Source organism: Mirounga angustirostris, unplaced genomic scaffold (assembly GCF_029215605.1).
Source record: "Mirounga angustirostris isolate CCGP_5_RB_7025 unplaced genomic scaffold, mMirAng1.0.hap1 SCAF_6, whole genome shotgun sequence".
NCBI lineage: Eukaryota > Metazoa > Chordata > Mammalia > Carnivora > Phocidae > Mirounga > Mirounga angustirostris.
In genome coordinates, this window is record NW_026991714.1 from 50,638,087 (window position 1) to 50,662,460 (window position 24,374).

The window sequence follows — 24,374 nt, forward strand, 5'->3', positions numbered from 1 at the left end:
TTCTTCCAAGAAAAGCTGTCTGTTTACATTTTATATCTTCTCTCTCATCAATTTGTGGTCATTTATGTTTTCCTGGAAAACCATCTATTTTGAAGAGATTTTCAAATTTATTTGTTCAGACTTGATCAAGGAAGTCTATAATAGTTCTTTTAATTTCCACTAATTGTGATTTTTCTATTCTTGTATACAATGAAGTTGCATACCCAATCGTATAATTTATAAGCTAACATTGACTCTAACCCACAACAAATCTACTGAGGTTACAAAACCCTAACATTATAACTGAGTGAAGTAAACCAAGCAAAACTCTGGAATTTTCCATGTACCCCTTTAATCTTTCAGGATCTAATAACTATCTTAGTCAACAAAAATTTATTGAGTATCTACCCAGTATTCTTGTAGGCAAGTAATATAGTACAGAATGTGGTTTAAATACCCAAATATAATGGGAACTTTACCCATAGCACTCCAATAATCACATTCATATATATCACTTTATAACTTCAAACAATTTTAAAATAGGGCAAAAAAAAAGATGTTCAATGACTGGATTTAGCTTGGTATTGACATCTTCAGGTCCCTACGTACCACAAAGACACATACTACTTGGTGGGACTCAATGTCAGCAATTTGCCCAAGACAAGTCCTGTAAAATCTAAGGATCTACCTACTGACTTCCTCAAATACCTTTTCCCCTTCCTTGCATGTAAAGTACAACAAAGGCTTTTCTTAAATAACATGTTCAATTACATAAAATTATTTTGTACACAAAAAATTCAATTCAACACAATACATACATAAATAATATACTCCTATAACTTGTTAAATGCCTGTCCTTGTAGGGTTCACCCCTCTTACTACATTTTCTGTCCCATTTGTTGCCATTTCTTCTTCAGGGACACCAACGATAAGTAAGTTGGACCTCCTTTGCCTCTCTTCTCCAGATTCACCCTTTACCACCTGTTCTGTGATAATTAAGATGGACCTGATAAACATTTCTTTCGTTGGCTGGCACAATGATAGTAGAAGGCACTGGAAAGACACTGAGGAAGAAAGAGGTTTCTCTTCCAGGTTCCAGTGTGCTCTTCTAGGCAGACCCCTACAGCACAGAAAGCTTCTGCAGCATCCTGACCCAGGAGCACACACAGTTTCTGAGCAGCAGGTATCAAGAACTCTCAGACACCAGAAGCCCATGGCACTTCCCCATGGGAAACTTCCCTGGAATCCTCTCTGCCAGTGCAGCAGCTCCTGGTGCACAACTCCACAGCCTAAGTGAACTTCCCCTTTCAGTGAACCACAGCACATCCTCCCCACAAGATCTGGGATCTCAGACCTGGGTGAAAGGGAAGGAAGTTTTCCAGAGTTTAGATAACTTATCTTCGTTGACTAACAATATACCTGATTCCTAGGGGTGGTAGCTGTTAACCTATATCCACTACTTATGTATTTAGCATTCTTTTTACTCCTTACTAGCTGTAATGGACTGAATTGTGTTCTACCAAAATTTATACTGTTAAGTCTTAACTCCCAATATCTCAGAATGTGAATATATTTGAAAATATGGTCTTTAGAAAGGTAATTAATTAAAATGAGGTCATTAGGGTGAGCCCTAATCAAATATGACAAATGTCCTTATAAGAGGAGGAAATTTGACTCATACAGGAATTCAGTAAAGTGGCAGGATATAAAATCAATGCACAGAAATCAGTTGCATTTCTATACACCAACAACAAGACAGAAGAAAGAGAAATTAAGGAGTCGATCCCATTTACAATTGCACCCAAAACCATAAGATATCTAGGAATAAATCTAACCAAAGAGGCAAAGAATCTGTACTCAGAAAACTATAAAATACTCATGAAAGAGGGTGCCTGGGTGGCTCAGTTGGTTAAGCGACTGCCTTCGGCTCAGGTCATGATCCTGGAGTCCCGGGATCGAGTCCCGCATTGGGCTCTCTGCTCGGCGGGGAGTCTGCTTCTCCCTCTGACCTCCCCCCTCTCATGTGCTCTCTCATTCTCTCTCTCTCAAATAAATAAATAAAATCTTTAAAAAAAAAATACTCATGAAAGAAATTGAGGAAGACACAAAGAAATGGAAAAACGTTCCATGCTCATGGATTGGAAGAACAAATATTGTGAAAATGTCAATGCTACCTAGAGCAATCTACACATTTAATGCAATCCCCATCAAAATACCATCCACTTTTTTCAAAGAAATGGAACAAATAATCCTAAAATTTGTATGGAACCAGAAAAGACCTTGAATAGCCAGAGGAATCTTGAAAAAGAAAAGCAAAGCCGGTGGCATCACAATTCCGGACTTCCAGCTCTATTACAAAGCTGTCATCACCAAGACAGTATGGTACTGGCACAAAAACAGACACATAGATCAGTGGAACAGAATAGAGAGCCCAGAAATGGACCCTCAACTCTATGGTCAACTAATCTTCGACAAAGCAGGAAAGAATGTCCAATAGAAAAAAGACAGTCTCTTCAACAAATGGTGTTGGGAAAATTGGACAGCCACATGCAGAAGAATGAAACTGGACCATTTCCTTACACCACACACAAAAATAGACTCCAAATGGTTGAAAGACCTCAATGTGAGACAGGAGTCCATCAAAATCCTAAAGGAGAACACAGGCAGCAACCTCTTCAACCTCAGCTGCCACAACTTCTTCCTAGAAACATTGCCAAAGGCAAGGGAAGCAAGGGCAAAAATGAACTATTGGGACTTCATCAAGATAAAAAGCTTTTGCACAACAGAAGAAACAGTCAACAAAACCAAAAGACAACCAACAGAATGGGAGAAGATATTTGCAAATGACATATCAGATAAAGGGCTAGTATCCAAAATCTATAAAGAACTTACCAAACTCAACACCCAAAGAACAAATAATCCAATCAAGAAATGGGAAGAACACATGAACAGACATTTTTCAAAAAAAAGACATCCAAATGGCCAACAGACACATGAAAAAGTGCTCAACATTGCTCGGCATCAGGGAAATCCAAATCAAAACTTCAGTGAGATACCACCTCACACCAATCAGAATGGCTAAAATTAACAAGTCAGGAAATGACAGATGTTGGCGAGGATGAGGAGAAAGGCAAACCCTCCTACACTGTTGGTGGGAATGGAAGCTGGTGCAGCAACTCTGGAAAACAGTATGGAGGTTCCTCAAAAAGCTGAAAATAGAGCTACCATACAACCCAACAACTACACTACTGGGTATTTACCCCAAAGATACTAACGTAGTGATCCAAAGGGGTACATGCACCCCAATGTTTATAACAGCAATGTCCACAATAGCCAAGGGCTCTGAGAAACAAACTGAGGGTTCACGGGGGGGGGGGGATGGGTTAGCCAGCACCTGGCTGGCTCAGTTGGTAGAGCATGTGACTCTTTTGTCTTCTTTTTAAAGCTTTATTTGTTTATTTGAGAGAGAGAATGCACAAGTGGGGGGAAGGGCAGAGGGAGAGAATCCTCAAGCAGACTCCCCACTGAGCGTGGAGCCTGATGTGGGACTCTCCATCCCAGGACCCTGAGATCATGACCTGAGATAAAATCAAGATTTAGATGCTTAACCAACTGGGCACCCCGAGCATGTGACTCTTGATCTCAGGGTTGTGAGTCTTGAGCCCCACAATGGGGTGTAGAGATTACTTTAAAAAATTTTTTAAATCTTTAAAAAAAAATCATTTGCCATTCTGTGTCTACATTTGTGATCCTGCATAAATAAAAAATTTACTTGTGAAATCCCTCCTGTGTAACCTCTAATAGAACCATTTGTCCAGTTAATTTTAGGGAGATTTTTTCCAATGACATCACTGGTAGATTATCTTTGCTGATGTTTGGACTCCCAAAAGTCCACACTGACTCATAATCTTTACTTCCAACATGATCCATAGTCAGAACACATTTTAAAACTTCTGACTGAAAGGCACAGACACAGAGAAATTTGAGAGAAGAACATTACCAGATGCTAACCCTACAGCATCTCTTCATCTGTGAGCCACAATCTAGTTTAAGTTCCACTTGAGTACACTCTTCACAGACCCTTAAGGGCTTGGCTGGAATTTATAATCTGCAAATGGATGGAATAAATTACTAAAATAAACCCAATTTCCTATTCATTCTGGACTGCCTACAAATAAACTTTTACCTTGAATTTATAGCCTTTGCTCTCTGAAAAAGACATATATTTTTGGACATCACAATTGGGTGATAATCTAAGAACTTTGCATTTATTTTCTTTGTAAACACAATTTTAAAATCATTTTAACAGGATATTAAATTTGACATTTCTTGTTTTTTGGTTTCTCTTTTTTTTTATACAACAGATGTCATATATACATCATAAAACAGTGTGCTTAACTACTTTTTCATTCATTCTTTCATATGTGCAACATACATCTACTGAGTGCTTACTATGTGTCATGCACTCTTTTAAGACCTAATGAATACAGCAATATACAAAACAGACAAAAATGCCTGCTTTATTGCTGCTTACATTGCAGTGGACATCAAAGACACTGTGAAACCAGTTCTTCAATCACTCACTCCTTGATTGTCTAAGAGATGGCTAAAAATCCATTGGGAGGGTGAAGAGGTTGCTAATAGGGATTTTTTTGGGGGGTGGGAAGGAGACTGTTATTAGAGTGTTATACGTTTCCTTCTCCCCATGGGAGAAGCCAATTGAAGGTTCAAAAGGACCATCTGAAAAGCTAATACGCATGTTCTGGAATTTGAGAGACATAGGGGAAGTTACCTGATCCATGGATGAACAAAGAAGCAAAGGTAAGTATAGCTAAGAGCTGCCTGTAGAATAAGTTTGTATCAGTAGTAACCTACATACCTGTTGAGAGCGGGGCTAAAGGGTCTATTTTCCAATGATCAGCTACAGACCCTGTAGAATGGAGCTGCCTGATAGTGAAGTTGATTAGCTGACCATGACTCCCACCAAAATTTCTGGCCAAGAGAAAGCAGTCTCAACAAGAGGATGAAGGCGACCCATGGATGCAGAAGTGGAGTGGAGAGATGACACTGGCCACAAGGAAGCAGCATCCCTCATGCCAGGAACTGCAGGTTAAGGTTGGTAGGGACACAATCACTAAACTGAAAGAAGCACCACAGTGAAAACGGGTTAGGCCTTAGATTCCACTCTGCTCAGACGGCATCACTGCCACCTTGCAAGTCTACCAGACTGGAAGAACTCCTCTGACCCTTACTTCTCCCTCTAGTCTAATGTTAAAGGGCCCCCAAACAGCAACTATTAAGTGTAGAATGCCCTGAAGCAAGAAAAGACAAAAGTCAGGTCAAAACTCCTCCCTCCCTCACCCTTTCAATCCTCTAAGCCTGAGGCAGACCTAAACTGTGGGAGAAGAGATTTTAAAATGAATGGGATTTTGGACTTTTGATACTTGTCTGTGATGTACTTTTAATTATTTAGTGAGACAGAAAAACCTTGGGACCCAACTAAGGTTCTATCCCAGGGGCTAGAAATAACTAATCCAAAGAACAAGTAAAAAAAGAATTAAAGGGCTTTCTGCCTCACTCTACTCAGCTCATTTAATAAACACCAATTAAGTAAGTTTAGCTTGTCAAAGTAGGAAGAAATCCAGTTAGGAAAACTTGTGAATTAGATTTACTGGGAGAATGGAGTGACACAGCTGTGGATTCTTTGATATGAAAAGTAAAGTGAAACTCCCTTGTTTCTCCTGCTTCCTTGAACAGTTTCTAACTACCTACGGCAACAGATGATTAGAGGTTCATAGAAAAATAATAATTTTTATTACACTATTCAGCATCTTCCCAAAGTTTTCCCAAATACCTCTAATTCCTTCTATTATCTAATCTCAGAACAGGGAGATTGTGACCTGTGAATTACAGAGCTCCTAGGTAAGAAATTGTTTTTTTCTTTTTTTCCAAAGCTGAATCTGAGTATGAAGCCTATAAAAAGTTCAACTTTGATCAAATAAACGAAGTTTCAACTACCTTTGCAACAGGATACAAAGTTCAACCAGAACAGAAGATAAATGAGTCAGAGACTGAATATAGTAGCTGTTTTCAGATCAGTGTGCCCTGGTAGTATGGACCCAGGGATATTTAAGACATGTCCTCAACTTATCACAGAAACAATCTTTCTGAACACATGATGGACAACTGTGAAGCCTAAAAACAGAGAAAGGACACCTGTAAGGTCCACCTCTAAAGAAAATGAAGTAATAACTCTACAAATTATAGCCTGGTCACCTTAACTTTGATACCTGAAAAGACCAAACTCATCAATTATTTCATTTATAAAATCCTAAAAGATCCCAAGGTGCCAGTGAATAGTAAGTGGGACTTTGGGAAGGATAAATCAGTCAGACCTATGTGGTATCAGTCCATGACGGACAGTCCAGGCATTATTGATGGAATGGGAAGGGGGGAAAAAAAGACTTTAATCCTGGTTTTAAAGGACATACTCATAAATAAAATTGGGGAAATATTTTCAAAGTAAATCACTATATGAATTCTCAACTTATTAGAAGGCAGAACAGATGGAGTTTCATTCTCCCCTTTTCTTTCCTGGAGAGAGGACAAGAGGGATGGTTAAGTCTTCATTAAACATATGGGAAAAACAACAACAAAAAACCCTTTACCAGGGGAGGGGGGTGGGAGGATGGGTTAGCCTGGTGATGGGTATTAAAGAGGGCACGTTCGGGGCACCTGGGTGGCTCAGTCGTTAAGCGGCTGCCTTCGGCTCAGGTTATGATCTCAGGGTCCTGGGATCGAGCCCCGCGTCAGACTCCCTGCTCAGCGGGAAACCTGCTTCTCCCTCTCCCATTCCCCGTGCTTGTGTTCCTTCTCTCACTTTGTCTCTCTCTGTCAAATAAATAAATAAAATCTTTAAAAAAAAAAAAAAAAAAGAGGGCACATTCTGCATGGAGCACTGGGTGTTATACGCAAATAATGAATCATGGAACATTATATCAAAAACTAATGATGTGGGGCGCCTGGGTGGCTCAGTCGTTAAGCATCTGCCTTCAGCTCAGGTCATGATCTCAGGGTCCTGGGATCGAGCCCCACATCGGGCTCCCTGCTCGGTGGGAAGCCTGCTTCTCCTTCTCCCACTCCCCCTGCTTGTGTTCCTTTTCTGGCTTTGTTTCTCTCTGTCAAATAAATAAATAAAATCTTTAAAAAAAAAACAACTAATGATGTAATGTATGGTGATTAACATAATAAAATAAATAAATAAATAAAACTCTTTACCAAATTTTTGTAAATGGGGAATGTGTCATTCGTTCTGCAAGCGGAGAAAATATACTTTCTCCACTTTGTTACCATCCCCCACCTGCCAGCATCTCTCCACTTTGAATTCATAAATTTACAATATTCAAAGTCTGTAATATCCATCTGTAAATGGCTTTGCAGATGAGTTTCTTTTATGCTACATTCATCCAAAGGGAATCAAAAACTGGGGGATTTTGCTACTCCTCAAAAAATGAAGGAGGTTCAAGGGATGCAGAAAAAGTAAGCTAGCTGGGTACAACCAAGATAGGCTGAACAAAAATAAAGGAATTCATGGGATCTGATTTTTTTCATACCGAGGAAATGGAAAGAAGTTTAATCCATGTAGATAGAATCACAAGAAGACAGGAATTGAGTGCAGGACTCCATTGACTTTAAGATGGTTTTGACCTGAAGCCAAGGGGTACACTCCCACAGGAACCAAAGAAACCTCAAGAGGATTACTCAAACTATGAGAAACTTCTTTAAAATCTCAGTACTTTCCACAAATATTGCCTCAACTGAAACATTGATTTGTTGTGATAATATAACAAGCTCAATCTTTTCCACCAGTAGAAGCCATTCTTTTTCAAAGTCCCTTTCATTAATTGGGCAAGAGGAAATACGGATCTGAATGTTCCTTGCTCCAAACTGTTCTATCAGCTCATGACAGCTTTTTACACTCTTGTTACCATTACTTACAGGTCATGTCACCATTCCTGATGACGTTGATCATCTGACTCCCTACCCAATTCCATCCCCATTCTTACTGACTTAACACCTAGCTCCCTGGCTACAAAATTCCTCAATTCCAATATATCTACTAACACTTCACTTCAGTTACAAGATGGCACAGCCACACTTTGGATTTTATTTGTAAAATGACCCCAAACTTATAAAATCTGTGTTTCCTCTATAGAGCAATTTCATTCCCTCACTTGTATTGAACTTTCTTTTTTTTTTTTTAAGAGAGCTTGAGAGCAGTGTGCAAGCAGGGCAAAGGTGGGGAGGGAGCCGAGGGGGAGAGAGAGAGAGAGAATCTTAAGCAGGCTCCATGCCCAGCACAGGGCTCCATGTGCAACTCCATCTCATGACCCTGAGATCATGACCTGAGCCAAAATCAGGAGTCAGACGCCAACTAGCTAAGCTACCCAGGAGCCCCTGAACTCTCTTAAACTTCATTATAATCCCAGACCTTTGGACTTTAGAGAAAACAAAACTAACCTTAAATATAAACTTTCATATTTACAGGCCATATGACTTTGTAAGAGTTGTACCACAAACCTCAGGCTGTTTCTTGGTATAGCAACACATTGGCATTGTCTGATACAACTCAACTCACATTCAACTCACCACTAAAAATCTGTCACAATATACAAAATGACAAAAATTGGGTATAACATTGTAAGCTAAAAATAAGAAGACCACATGACATTTCCAAGGGGAATTTCCACTAGCTGCATTGTCAATCAGAATGGATTAAGAAACATTCCTGAACTATAAATCACATTTTCCACAATCTAAATAAAATAACATAGAAAATGCCAAAAAAGGGAGGAAAAGGCTTTGCCTCTCTCTCATTATGTGTCTCCAACTCTGAGATACAGGGAATATAATAACCAGCAAAACAAATGACTATCTTTCAACTATATCAGCCAAAGCCAGAATAAAAAAATAGCCATGTTTTTGATTCTTCTATTTATTATTTCTTTCTATATCTATTCAAGGACTACCATCTCTAGTGCTCATTGCAGTAGAAAGCAGACAGGGTATTAGGAGGTATATTGTAACCAATCATTTTTAGTTGCCTATGTATGTCTAAATAAAAATCCTATTGGAGATACAATTTTTCATCCCACATTATACCAGGGAAAAAAAATGCATCTTATGCTCTAGTAAATCATAGATCTAATGCCAGTCCAGCAGGCCCACATAAGATAGTTACATACAACAAGCCCATTATACAATAAAAAGTTTAATCTTTTAAAAGTAATTAACTTGGTGTCTTCCAAAATAATCTAGAAGATACAGTCTTTATTAAGCAGGAGATGAAGTCATAAACAGAAAATAAATTGAAATAAAGGAAGATGACTGAAATAAGAACAAATCAAGGAAATCTGAAATAGAATGCCAAATTAAAACCTACATCTTAGATGGTAAGGAAAAGAACAATTACTACAGAAACCTGAATCAGCTAATTTAATCCAGAAGAACACTTCTTCACCAAATGGGGTTTATCTTAAGAATTCAAAGCCATTCCAATATTTAAATAACAATCAAATAAATAATATTAACAAATTTTTTAAATCATCTGATCATTTCATTAGATACAGAAAAAGCAAACACAATTCAATGGCCATTCATGATTTAAAAAAAAAAATTTAATGGGGCGCCTGGGTGGCTCAGTTGGTTAAGCGACTGCCTTCGGCTCAGGTCATGATCCTGGAGTCCCGGGATCGAGTCCCGCATCGGGCTCCCTGCTCGGCGGGGAGTCTGCTTCTCCCTCTGACCCTCCTCCCTCTCATGCTCTCTGTCTCTCATTCTCTCTGTCTCAAATAAATAAATAAAATCTTTAAAAAAAAAAAAATTTAGCAACTGAAAATACAGACTTCCTTAACATTATAAAAGGCATCTACAAAATACCTACCACTTGCTCACCACTCTTATTTGATATCACGTTGAGTGGTGAGAGACTAAATGTTTTCTCTGAAGATCAGGAAAAGGCAAGATGTGGTCCCTCACCACTCCTATATAGCACCATACTGGGATCCTGCCCCATGCAATAAGGCAAGAAAAATAATAAAAAAAAGTCATAAAGATTGAATAAAAAAGCAATAAGGGGCAGCTGGGTGGCTCAGTTGGTTGAGCATGCAACTCTTGATTTCAGCTCAGGTCATGATCTCAGGGTTCTGGGATCAGCCCTGTGCTGGACTCTGGACTCAGCAGGGAGTCTGCTTGTTCTTCTCCCTTGCTCCCCACCCCCAAGTCACTCATTCTCATTCTCTCTCTTTAAAATAAATAAATAAATAAATAAAATCTTAGAAAAAAGTAATAAAATTGTCTCTATTTGCCATGACTATGTAGAAAATCTCAAATAATCTATGAAACATCTCTTAGAACTAAGAAATAAATGTAGCAAGATTATAGAGTTCAAGGTGAACATATAAAAGTTAATTATAGTCCTATATGTCAGCAATGAGCAATTGGAATTTCAAATTAACAAAAATACCAATGACGACATCAAACAAGAAGTGAAATACTTAGGAATAAATCTAACAAAATATGAATTGGTTCTGTATATTGGTTCTGTATATTGGTTCTGTATATGATCTACAAATCATCAATAAAAGAAGATCTAAATAAATGGATATACCACATTAATGGACTAGAAGACTCAAATTATTAAAAGATTTATTTATTTATTTGGGGGAGAGAGAGAGTGCACAAGCCAGAGGGGCAAAGGGAGAGGGAGAGAGAATCCCAAGCTGACTCCACTCCCAGCGTGGAGCCCAATGCAGGGCCTGATCTCACAACCCTGAGATCACAACCTGAGCCAAAATCAAGAGTCAGATGCTCAACTGACTGTGCCACCTAGGTGCCCCTAGAAGACTCAATATTGTTAAGATACCAATTCTCTCCAATTTGATCTGTAGGTACAGTGCAATCCCAGTAGATATTCCAGCAAGCTTTTTGATAGATATTAACATGCTTCTTCTAAAAGTTGTATGGAAAAGCAAAGGAACTAGAATTGCCAAAACAATTCTGAAAAGATGAGCAAAGTTGGAGGAGTCAAAATTATAGCAAATTGGGTGCCTGGGTGGCTCAGTTGTTGAGCATCTGCCTTCAGCTCAGGTCATGATCCCAGGGTCCTGGGATCGAGCCCCATGTCGGGCTCCCTGCTCCGTGGGAAGCCTGCTTCTCCCTCTCCCACTCCCCCTGCTTGTGTTCCCTCTCTCGCTGTGTCTCTGTCAAATAAATAAATAAAATCTTAAAAAAAAAATTATAGTAAATCAAGACAGTTTGGTATTGGTAAAGAAAATATAGTTATTATGATAACCTAATAGACGCTGGAGACATGAAATCCAGTTTCCCCACCTGCCCAGACATATGAGTAAAGCCATCAGAAACTCTTCATTGCCCCTAGCCACCCCTGTGGCCATGTGAGTGAGCCCAGGAGAGAACAGCAGAGCCATCTAGTAGAGACCAGGTAAAATTGCTCACCCACAGAATTTTGAACTAATAAATGATTGTTGTTTTAATTTTGGAGGGTTGTATCTTTACATAGCAATAAATGATATACCACAGTAACTCCAATGCCAACTGGCAATAGCACAATTATGCTGGAGGGGAAGCCAACATGAAAAGAAATGGTGGCAATCTTAGCAAACTGTGTTTAAATATTTTACTTTTGCTTGTTGTGATGAGCACTGGATGTTGTATGTAAGTGATGAATCACTGAATTCTACTCCAGAAGCCAATATTGCACTGTATGTTAACTAAAATTTAAATTTAAAAAAAAATTTTTAAATAAATAAATATTTTACTTTTGCAAATTTTGTAGAAGTATGTAATCACATGAACACATTGTCCAGAACCTTGGAGGGGACACGTGTAAGTGCGAATCCCTGAATCTGAAGCGTCAATCAAGGTAAAACCATCTCTGGTAGGCATGATGCTTAATTTTGAAACACTAAGAACATACTCTTTAGTGTCATAGAAAATAAAGGAATGCCTGCTACAAGCTCACTATATAACATTGTTCTAGATGTTTGCTCTAGATATTTAATGTTTATTATGTATCATGCACTAAACTAAGCATTTCATATAGATAATTTAATCATCACAACAACCTCATAAGGTAGAGACTATAATAACACTCTTCAGATGCAGAAACCGAGGCTCACAGTGGTTGTTAATTGCCCAGAGTTACATGGTTATTAAATGTCAAGTTTGTATAAAGTCTGTGCTCTCAGTACCTAAACTCTGTAGTAAGGATTTTACAAATAAAATTAAATGGAAGAATATTTTATTTTTGGTTTTTATACATTTTTCTTATAACCTGAAGGGGATTTTCTAATATGTTTTCTAGATATAAAGGAAAACCATCTATGCTTATATTCATTTTAGAGATAACTACCTTACTGATCTCTCCCATAATTTTAAATTGATGCTCTAGGGTTATACCAGTAGATAAACATACCATCTGGAAATAGAGATCAGTGCATGTATTTTCTTCCATGCAGACAATTCTGTAGAAACAACTGGAAAATGTATTAGAAATATTATAACTAAAAGAGTTCATCGAAGTGAATACACAATACAAATTTTTTTTAACATAGTTTTCCTTAAAGCCAGTAAAAAACAGTGAGAAAACATAATAGGGACATGCAGTATTTAGAATAGCAATTAAATAGGGCGCCTGGGTGGCTCAGTTGGTTAAGCGACTGCCTTCGGCTCAGGTCATGATCCTGGAGTCTCGGGATCGAGTCCCGCATCGGGCTCCCTGCTCGGCAGGGAGTCTGCTTCTCCCTCTGACCCTCCTCCCTCTCATGCTCTCTGTCTCTCATTCTCTCTGTCTCAAATAAATAAATAAAATCTTTAAAAAAAAAAAAAAGAATAGCAATTAAATATATTGTACCTAGGAACAATAATGAAACATGCAAATCCTGTCTAAAAAAAATTTACACATTTAATCAGCTACATTAAAAAAACCTATGAATAAATAAACTTACATAATAATTTCCTATATGTGAAGTCTGAATACTACAGAGTTGTTAATTTTTTGCAAATGATTGTATTAGTTTAACTCCAACCCAATAAAAGCCTCAAAGTTTTCCTTTATCAGTTTTTCTATTTGAAATTTTTGGAGATGATACATTCACAGGGTTCAACAAATCAAAGATATCACATGATGGATCAAAGAAACTACTTATAAAAGCTAAAACTATAAAACTCTTAGAAGAAATCACAGGGGAAAAGATTTCATCATATTGGATTTGGCAATAATTTCTTGAATACGATAGCAAAAGCACAGGCAAGAAAAGTAAAAATAAATTGAACTACTTCAAAATTAAAAACTTCTGTGCACCAAAACATAATACAGTAAAAAGGCAACCTATGAAATGGGAGCAATATTTGCAAATCATATATCTGATGAAGGATTAAGATCCAGAACATGAAAAGAACTCCTACAACTCAATCACAACAACAAGAAACCTGAATTTAAAAATGGGCAAAGGACTTGAATAAACATTTCTCCAAAGAAGATACACAAATGGCTAACAAGCACATGAAAAGATGTCCAACATTACTAATCGTTGGATAAATGCAAACAAAAACCACAAGGAGATACCATCTCACCCTCATTATGATGGCTACTGCCAAAAAAAGAGAGAAGATAGCAAGTGCTGGTAAAGACATGGAGAAACTACAAACCCTGTGCACAGTTAGTACGTAGAACGGCACAGCCATTATGGAAAACAGTATGGTGTTTCATCAAAAAATTTAAAGTAGAATTACCATATGATTCAGCTATTTCACTTCTGCATATTTGCCCCAAAGCATTGAAAACAGGGGCTTGAAAAGATATTCATACACACACATGTTCAAAATAGCATTATTCACAATGTCAAGAGGTAGACACAACCCAAGTGTCCACTGACAGACGGACAAACAAAATGCAGTACATGCATACAATGGAATATTACTCAACTTTTAAAAAGAAGAAAAGCATGCATATACTTCAATATAAGCGAACCTGGAGGACATGATGCTAAATGCAAAAGCCAGTCATGAAAGACATCTGCATGATTCCTCTTACATAAGGTATGTAGAGTAACCAAATTCACAGAAACAGAAAGTGGAATGGTGGTTGCCAAGGGCTGGAAGAAGGGGAAAATGGAGGGTTTGAGGTTATGATTTCATTTATGAAAGCATTTTCGAAATGACAAAACTATAGAGATGGTGAACAGATTGGCAGTTGCCAAATGTTGGGTAATAGGATGAAAGAGGGAGACATTGGTGGCTATAAAAGGATAACAAGCCATTTCTTGGATGAAACTATTTTGTATCTTCACTGTAGGTGGTAATCACACAAATCTATACGTGTAATAAAATTGCACAGAACTAATTACATACGCACACACATAAACACAAAAATGAGAGAGTATAAAACTGGTGAAATCTTGGGGCACCTGGGTGGCTCAGTCGTTAAGCGTCTGCCTTCGGCTCAGGTCATGATCCCAGGGTTCTGGGATCGAGCCCCACATCGGGCTCCCTGCTTAGCGGGGAGTCTGCTTCTCCCTCTCCCTCTCCCCCTGCTTGTGTTCCCTCTCTCGCTGTGTCTCTCTCTGTCAAATAAATAAATAAAAATTAAAAAAAAAAAACTGGTGAAATCTGAATAAGGTCAACAGATTATATTAATATCAATTTCTTGGTTATTATATCATACTATACGTATGTAATATGTATGATTCCTGGGCTAGCAGCATTACCTGGAACTTGTTAGAAATAAAAACTTGGGGGACACCTGGGTGGCTCAGCTGGTTAAGTGTCTGCCTTTGGCTCGGGTCATGATCCCAGGGTCTGGGATCGAGTCCTACATCGGGCTCCTTGCTTGGCGGGGAGCCTGCTTCTCCTTCTGCCTGCCGCTGCCCCTGCTCGTGCTCACGCTCTTGCTCTCTCTCTCTCTCTCTGACAAATAAAATCTTAAAAAAAAAAGAAAGAAAGAAAAACTTGGGCTGGACTCCAGACCTACTGAATTAAACCACATCTGGACCAGATAGAATTATCACTCAGAGATGAAGTTTTCAAGCTGGGAGCAGTAATTGTATGTGACTTCAGGGTTGTTAAACTTGGGGAAGAGACGGGGCACCTGGGTGGCTCAGTCAGCTAAGTGTCCAACTCTTGATTTCAGCTCAGGTCATGATCTCAGGTTGGGGGATCAAGCCCCACGTCAGGTTCCATGCTGGGCGTGGAGCCTGCTTAAGATTCTCTCTCTCGGGTGCCTGGGTGGCTCAGTCGTTAAGCGTCTGCCTTTGGCTCAGGTCGTGATCCCAGGGTCCTAGGATTGAGCTCCACATCGGGCTCCCTGCTCAGCAGGAAGCCTGCTTCTCCCTCTCCTGCTTCCCCTGCTTGTGTTCCTGCTCTCGCTGTCTCTCTCTCTGTCAAAAAAAAAAAAATTATCTCTCTCTCTCCCCTTCCCTCTGCCCCCTCCCACCAAAACAAAACAAAACAAAACAAAACCTTGGGGAAGAGATGACTGTGTTCCATGAAAAAGAATAAGAGTGCTATGAGACTGTATAGGAAATCCTACTTGGGAACCAGCAAAAGCACTAGAAGTTTTTGGAGACAGTGAAGCTGCAGAGCAGCTTGAAGAAGTGTGACCCTCACAAGGCCAAACATTTCTTGGGCACCATCAGGCTTAAGTTCACTCCCCTCCCCAATTTCTCCAGGTGTGTCCTAGGAGACCAGAAGCACATGAGGACGCCAAGGCTGTTTCCACAAGAATATCCCCCACATGGACACTGAGGTGCTGAAGGAACTCAACAAGAATAAGAAGATCATCAAGAAGTATGATGCATTTTTAGCTTTAGAATTTTTAATCAAACAGATCCCATGAATCCAGGGCCCAGGCCTGAATAAGGCGAGCAAGTTCCTTTCCTTGCTAACCCACAATGATGGCCAAAGTCAATGAAGTGAATACCATGATGAAGTTCCAGATAAAGAAGGTGCTATGTCTGGCAGTGGTCCCTCAGTCACATGAAGATGACAGATGATGAGCTTGTATACAACATCCACTTAGCTGTCAATTTCCTGGTGTCATTGCTCAAGAAGAATTGGCTTTATACATCAAGAGCACCATGGGCGAGCCCCAGCACCCCTACATACTGAGGCACCGCTTAAGAAACCCTAGTGCCACAATCAAAAAAAAAAGGACAAATAATGTGTAGAAAAATTGTAGAGCAGTAAGGATGGACTCCATTTGTTGGCTCACCCAGCATTTTTTCCCATTTGACCTTCTACTCAGGAATGTCCATTTGACACTGTTCTGGCCAATGAGATATAAGTGGAAATCTGCTGTGGGGTTCCCAGGAAAGCTTCTTTTCTTTCTCTCTCTCTCTTTTTTTTTACTTAAAGATTTTATTTTTAAGTAATCTCTACACCCAATATGGGCTCAAACTAACAACTCAAGATCACGAGATGCATGCTCTACCAACTGACCCAGCCAGGCGCCTGGGAAAACATGTTTTCTTTTCCTTTCTTCTCTCTTTTTTTTTTTTTTAATGAGAGGGAAAGCGAGAGGGGGGGGGGGAGCAGAGGAAAAGAAAGAGAAAGAGAGAGAATCCCAAGCAGACTAAACCCCTAGCACGGAGCCCAACACAGGGCTCCATCCCACAACCCTGAGATCACGATCTGAGCTGAAATCCAGAGTCGGACACTTAACCAACTGAACCACTCAGGTGCCCCACATGTTTTTGTGTTTGTTTTTTTCCCCTCTCTCTCTTTTTTTTTTTAAAGATTTTATTTAGGGATGCCTGGGTGGCTCAGCCAGTTAAGCGTCTGCCTTCAGCTCAGGTCATGATCCCAGGGTCCTGGGATCGAATCCTACATCGGGCTCCCTGCTCAGTGGGGAGTCTGCTTCTCCCTCTGCCTGCCGCTCCCCCTGCTTATGCAATCTCTCTCTCTCTAATAAAGAAATAAAATCTTTTTTATTTTGTTATCTTATTTATTATCTTATTTATTTATTTATTTGAGAGGGAGAGAGAGAGCACGTGCAAGGGTAAGACTGGGGGAGGAGCAGAGAGAGATAAGCAGACTCCACACTGATGTGGAACATGACCTGAGTCAAAATCAAGAGTCGGATGCATAAGGGACTGAGCCACTCAATCACCCCACCCCCATATTTAGTTGATCCAAATGTTGCCCCTTCCTTTTTTCCATCTAGTGAGTCCACATCTAGGGAAACTATCCTAAGGAAATAATCAGTTACAGGAATACAGATTTAGCTCATGATGTTCATCATTCTGTATTTATTGGAAATAATATTCAATGATAAAAGAAGAAATAAAAAATAATAAGGAATTTTTGGTGTTTTCATAGGATGGAATTTTTGTGGCCATTATGGGTAATGTTATTAAGAATTTTGATGACATGGAAATACTTAAGTGAAAAATCAAAATGAGAAGCTATATACATTTTTCATAATTTTATACATGCATATTCACATATATATATTATAACCTCTAAAACTTAATTTAACTTGAAAATAAGTGTATATTATTAATCTTTTGAGGTAGGAATAATGATTATTCTTTAAGCATTATTTAAATGACTGGAGGGGCGCCTGGGTGGCTCAGTTGATTGAGCGACTGCCTTTGGCTCAGGTCATGATCCTGGAGTCCCAGGATCGAGTCCCGCATCGGGCTCCCTGCTAGGCAGGGAGTCTGCTTCTCCCTCTGACCCTCCCCCGTCTCATGCTCTCTCTCTCTATCTCATTCTCTCTCTCAAATAAATAAATAAAATCTTTAAAAAAAAATAAATGACTGGAGGTTCAATTCTTCTTTCTTACATAAAGCACATTGATGATTTCTGATGTGCAGCCAGGACTGAGAATCTCCAATACACTATTGTACGGATTTGTGTGTGTGTGTGTGTGTGTGTGTGTTTGTATGTATATGAAATTTTTTTAAAATGTAAGAACACTCCAAATGTTAAGAAAGCTATGACTGGGTGTAATTGCCCCATTGCAATGCATTTTATATTTTTGTGTACTTTTATAATTTTCTACCCTCTAAGTATTATTTTTACTATAAAAATGTTTTTTACTGGGCGCCTAAGTGGCTCAATTGGTTAAGCAACTGCCTTCAGCTCAGGTCATGATCCCAGAGTTCCAGGATTAAGTCCCGTGTCAGGCTTCCCTGCTCAGCAGCGAGCCTGCTTCTCCCTCTGACCCCCCCTCTTGTGCTCTCTCTCTCTCTCTTGCTCACTCTCTCTCTCGCTCACTCTCTCTCAAATAAATAAAATCTTTTTTAAAAAGGTTTTTTACATTTTTTAAATGCTTTTAATGCAAAAAAAGATGTTTTTAAATGTTTAAAAGGGAAGAAAATAATTCAAGCTCAAGCTAGACCAACACAGAGCTGGAGAAGCAGCTCAAACAATGAAACAAACTACCTGAGGGGTCTTGAACACCTGCCTTCCAATGGTGACATCTCCTCCTTACCAGGCTCCGCTTCGCAGATGAATACCTGCATGCCTGTTTGCTTGCTCCTCCATTGGTCCAGATAGCGATATTAGGTTAATTTCCTGAGCCTTTCCAAAGACTACAAATGCATGTGTTCACACACATTTATAAGTTTCTTTTATTCACACATAACTTTTTCCCCAATATGAAATAAATCCTTTCACTGTCCCATGTTTTTTCCCTTTGGGAGCCTCTATTCTAAGATTCACAGAAAGCAGAAAATAAAAAACACATTGGGAAAGAGTAGTTAGCTTTTCAAGGAATGGTATGATCAGTGTTCTTTCCATGCACTACCTCTCAGCTCCATTTCCACTTAGAAGACAAAATATAGCAGGAGAAACCGGAACCTTGACATTTTACCACATGTTTTTCAAACAGTTTATAATTCTCAAGTTCAAATGAAATGTTTTCATTTTAGAATAAGAATTTAAAACCATTAAAATGCTTCATGAGTTTCCACTGCAGAGTTGGTGATAATGATTAATCACTGAATCAACTGCTGTCACTCCTAAGGCAACACTCCAGCCATAGCCAATTCATTTAATGACCACAAGAGTATGCCCTTTGTTTTCCTTAACTACCTGAGAGTCTCACCATTTATTCCAAAGACTCGAACCCAAAAGGAGTGAAGATCATGGTGTGCCTTTTGCCACTGATAGAAAACAGAATATATATTGGATAGAATATGTAATTTCTAAAATGAGCTTTGTTGATGAATTTATTACAACACTGAGTTATGAGATGACTTGTGGGAAATCAAGGTAAGTCCATCATTACTGAACACAGAGCACAAACCAGAATTTCAAAAGGGAGGAAGAGACAATAAGAAACCACTATGCGTGCCGAAAAGACTTAGGATTCTACACTGATTTATATAGCTCTCTAGAGCCACATAATTCAACTGGCTGTTTATTGGACTCTTCTGTTCTTTTCGTAAAGATGGCTTTGAGTTTTTGAATGGCTACATGGCCAAAAACTACCTAGCTTTTAAGGAAGGGTAAATTCAACTTGTTAACAGACACATTATTTTAAGAAAATAAGTACAATTTTGCAAACTTTCAAGTCAAATATATAATCAAAGTCACCTAAAGGCCAAATGGTTGCTGCCATTTCCACAGTGCAAGTCATGGGGACAAACAAGATTGTTCGAAGGCCATTTTTTAGAACTCTCTCAGAAGCCCAATCACCCAATACTTGGCTGAGGCTTCTGACAGGCCTTAACACTTACCAAGGGATTTACAAGACCAGTTCACTAGACAATCTTTCAGTGATCTAAATTCAGTGTATCCACCTACCTCTGTTATGCTTGTTCTCTGCCTAGGAAGCGCCTCTGGTAATCTATGCCTTCCTCTACTGCTCAGAGCTTCCCCCTGCTGATCCAATTCCCACTGCCATCCTTTCTCTCAAACCTTTCACCTGTGCCCTCAGAAACCTCCATGCCATGGAAATATTTTTACATTACGAACAGTTAATATTCCTCATGGACTGGGCGCCTGGGTGGCTCAGTTGTTTAAGCGACTGCCTTCAGCTCAGGTCATGATCCTGGAGTCCCAGGATCGAGTCCCGCATCGGGCTCCCTGCTCAGCAGGGAGTCTGCTTCTCCCTCTGACCCTCCCCCCTCTCATGTGCTCTCTCTCTCTCATTCTCTCTCTCAAATAAATAAATAAAATCTTTAAAAAAAAAAAAAATTCCTCATGGACATTTCTTCTCTTGAATCCTTCTCAAATGGTGTTTCTCATACACCAGTAACCCCCAAATTGTGCGTAGAATTAGTGTTCTCCTTACTCCTCAATGCTATTTCAAGACATTTTTTCTTCACCCTAAGGTAACACACCCTTCTTTTTCTGTAAGTAATCAAGGAATACTGGTATGTGTTCATGATAAAAGGTGGTATATAAGGATACCACAAGGTTCAGGAGAACGGTGTAGCCTTCTTTTGAACATGTTTACCATTTTTTATTATTCTATTAAATTGTAAATGATATATTGTTTCTGTATTTTTTAATAGTTGCACTAGACATTAAAACATGCATCCTTCACTCACCAAAGTCTGATAATCAATAACTTTAACTTCCAGGACAATGCAAAGGCCTGAGAATCCTTTATTACATTTACCCTCATTTCAATTTACATGTTTAATGCTGTCATATATTTTACTTCTCTAGCTAAATCCTAGACACCACAAAACTTTTATTATTGTTTTATACACTGTTCATTTAAATTGACCCCTTTCATTGCTCAATTCTTTCTATACCTCTGATGTACATCCAGGGTCTTTTTCCTTCAATCTCAAGAATATCCATTAGAATTCCCTTTTGTGTGATTAACTCAGTTTCTGTTTATCTAAACATTTCTGTGTATTTTTTTTTTAAGATTTTATTTATATTTTTTAAGGTTTTATTTATTTATTAGAGAGAGAGAGAACACATGAGAGTGGGGAGGGTCAGAGGGAGAAGCAGACTCCCTGCTGAGCAGGGAGCCCGATGCAGGAATCGATCCTGGGTCTCCAGGATCATGACCTGAGCCGAAGGCAGTCACTTAACCAACTGAGCCACCCAGGTGCCCAAAGATTTTATTTATTTATTTGACACAAAGAGAGAGAGCATGAGCAGGGGGAGAGGCAGAGGGAGGGGGAGAAGGAGGCTCCTTGCTGAGCAGGGAGCCCAATGTGGGGCTCGATCCCAAGACCCTGGGATCATGACCTGAGCCGAAGGCAGACGCTTAACCAACTGAACCACCCAGGAGCCCCTGTATTTTTTTCTTATATCCAAAGGATTCTTTCACTTTGTAGAGCTTTTTAGGTTGGCTGTCATATTTTTCATCACCTTGTAGATAATAATCATCTGTTTTCTGCTTTCTATTTTTCCTATTGAGATCTATAAATCTAACTCCTTTATGTAATCTCTTTTTTCTAGCTGCTTTAAAAGATCTTCTATTTGATTTGTTTTATACAAATATCTGAAAAGATAATATCTGAGATTATCTAGAACTATAAAAACATCAATATACAGAAGTCCAGTGAATCCCATGCTGGATAATAAAAAAGAAATATACATGTAGACATTTTTTTTAAAGATTTTTTTAATTTATTTATTTGAGAGAGAGAAAGAGAGAGAGAGCACATGAGAGGGGGGAGGGTCAGAGGGAGAAGCAGACTCCCTGCCGAGCAGGGAGCCCTATGCAGGACTCGCTCCAGGGACTCCAGGATCATGACCTGAGCTGAAGGCAGTCGCTTAACCAACTGAGCCACCCCAGGCACCCACCTGTAGACATTTTATAGAGAAATTGCAAAATGTCACTTTTTTAAAAAGATTTATTTATTTGAGAGAGAGTGTATGTATACGTGCACAGTGGGGAGGGGCAGAGGGAGAAGGAGTGAGAGTCTTAAGCAGACTCCACACTGAGCATGGAGACTGACAGGACTTGATTGAGGGACCCTGACATCATGACCTGAGCCAAACCAATAGTAGGACTCTTAACTGACTATGCTGCCCAGGCTTTTTCTCCATCTTACACTTATGACAGAACTCCTTTTCAGTGCTCTAAACTTAGCTTTTGATATATAAAGGGATGTGTTTCTTTAGAAATCTCTTCACACACTTAATAAACTCTGGCCATCATACCAGTGTTTCACCAAAGACTCCAAAAAATCAGCTATGAACCTTCAAGCTCCTTGACTCCTTTGTTCTAGAAAGAATCTGACTTGAGCCTGAAGGGAACATCTTTTGGGCAACAAGATTTACAACAGATGAAAATACATCTCAAAACACTTCAGATGTAGTGAGCTCAAAAATTTAATAATTACCAATGAGATGTGAAAAATCAAAGAGCTTTATTTTATTTTCCATAACTAAGCCCATGTTGCTCCTGGGTACCCATCCCAGTGAGCAGTACAAGAAGAGGATAAAGTAGCCGGTTTAAAGTAGTGTATTCTCTTCTGATTTAAAATATTCAGGCACCGGGTGGCTCAGATGGTTAAGCGTCTGCCTTCGGCTCAGGTCATGATCCCAGGGTCCTGGGATCGAGTCCTGCATAGGGCTCCCTGCTCCTTGGGAGCCTGCTTCTCCCTCTGCCTCTCTCTCTCTTTCTCTCTCATGAATAAATAAAATCTAAAAAAAACAAATAAATAAAATAAAATATTCTCTGTCAGGGCACCTGGTGGCACAGTCGGTTAAGCATCCAACTCTTGGTTTCAGCTCAGGTCTGATCTCAGGGTCATGAGATCAAGCCCCACACTGGCCTCCACACTCAGCGAAAAGGCTGCTTGAGTTTCTCTCTCCCTCTCCCTCCACCCATCCCCATCATGCACACCCTCGCTTAAATAAATAAATTTTTAATAAATAAAAATAAAATATTCTCTGTCAGTTTAAAATATCTCCTTTACCTTTTTCCTGCTCCTCCTCCCAAAATGGAAACTCTGGATTTGGTGAAAAGCTTAGATGTCCTCAAGCAGTATAGAGCAGGGCAAGGAATGGGCTCCAGATGTTGCCACATTGAAATGAGACAACCACTCCAGAGTGAAATCTACAAAATGTATTAATACACCAAATAGATAGATATAGCGCTAAGATCCCAAAGGATCCAGAAGTTCCTATGTGCCCTGTGGAGAGATGTAGAATGTAGCTAATTGGTGAATTTGCCAAGGGACTGCGACAGGAGAGGCAGAGCAAAAACTGTAGTTGAGAACCTCTGGGCAGATGGACCCAAGAGGAGTCTCATGGAAGTCTTAGCCAGATCTCAGAGGGTCAGAAGCACCAGCAAAGGCTGAGGTAAGGCCTACTCACATGGAAGCCAGCCAAACTGCCCACCAATAATCCCCAGACTGAGAGAACAGACCAGGAGTTTCATCAGAAGCAGAGCTCAACCACAGATGTCACTGAAGAGCCAGCCCATCACCAAACAGTTTTCCAATCAACAACATCCAGACTCTATCTTGGGGAAGAAGAGGGGTAAGAAAATCAGAGACCGAGCATTTACCCCAAAGGCACAGTTTCAAAGAAAAGGGACTCTTATCTTGAAGAGAACGAGATATTTCTAACTGACAAGTACACATTTAGTTTTCTATCATTCATTCTGAATGATTTCTATTTCTAGATAGAACAGAATTTCTATCATTCTGAAAATATTCAGATCACTTAGAGAAAATAAAAGTATGAGTTTAATAAAACTTGAATAGCAGCATATAAATTTCAATACCATTCTACATTTTTTAAATTTATTTAAAAGTTGCAAAATATTTTCTTTTTTTTTTAACATTTTATTTATTCATATGAGGGAGAAAGAGAGGGAGAGAGAAAGAGAGCATGGGTGGGGCATGGGGTAGAGGGAGAGAGAGAAGCAGACACCCTGCTGAGCAGGACCCCAAGATCATGACCTGAGCTGGTCAGATGCTTAACTGACTGAGCCACCCAGGCATCGCCACAAAATACTTTCTAATATTTTCTAATAATCTATCTTTCTCTTTCTTTCTTTCTTTCTATTTTAAAGATTTTATTTATTTATTTGACAGAGAGAGAGATAGTGAGAGAGGGAACATAAGCAGGGGGAGTGGGAGAGGGAGAAGCAGGCTTCCTACTGAGCAGGGAGCCCGATGCGGGGCTCGATCCCAGGACCCTGAGATCATGACCTGAGCCGAAAGCAGACACTTAATGACTGAGCCACCCAGGCACCCCATAATAATTTTTCTTTTTTTCCACAGTTATTGTTTTTTCCTTTTTTATCCAGTTTTGTGTATTTACATTTTTTTTTTAAATTAAGTAGGCTCCATGCTTGAACTCACAACCCCAAGATCAAGAGTCACATGCTGTACTGACTGAGCCAGCCAGGCACCCCTATATTTACATTTTCACCCTTTCTT

General features: G+C 39.3%; 1 pseudogene; it reads left to right on the forward strand.

Annotated features, from left to right (window-relative positions):
• The first annotated feature begins 5,015 nt into the window (after positions 1–5,015).
• Positions 5,016–16,226, forward strand: LOC123846984 (large ribosomal subunit protein uL1-like; annotated as a pseudogene).
• Positions 16,227–24,374: the final 8,148 nt, after the last annotated feature.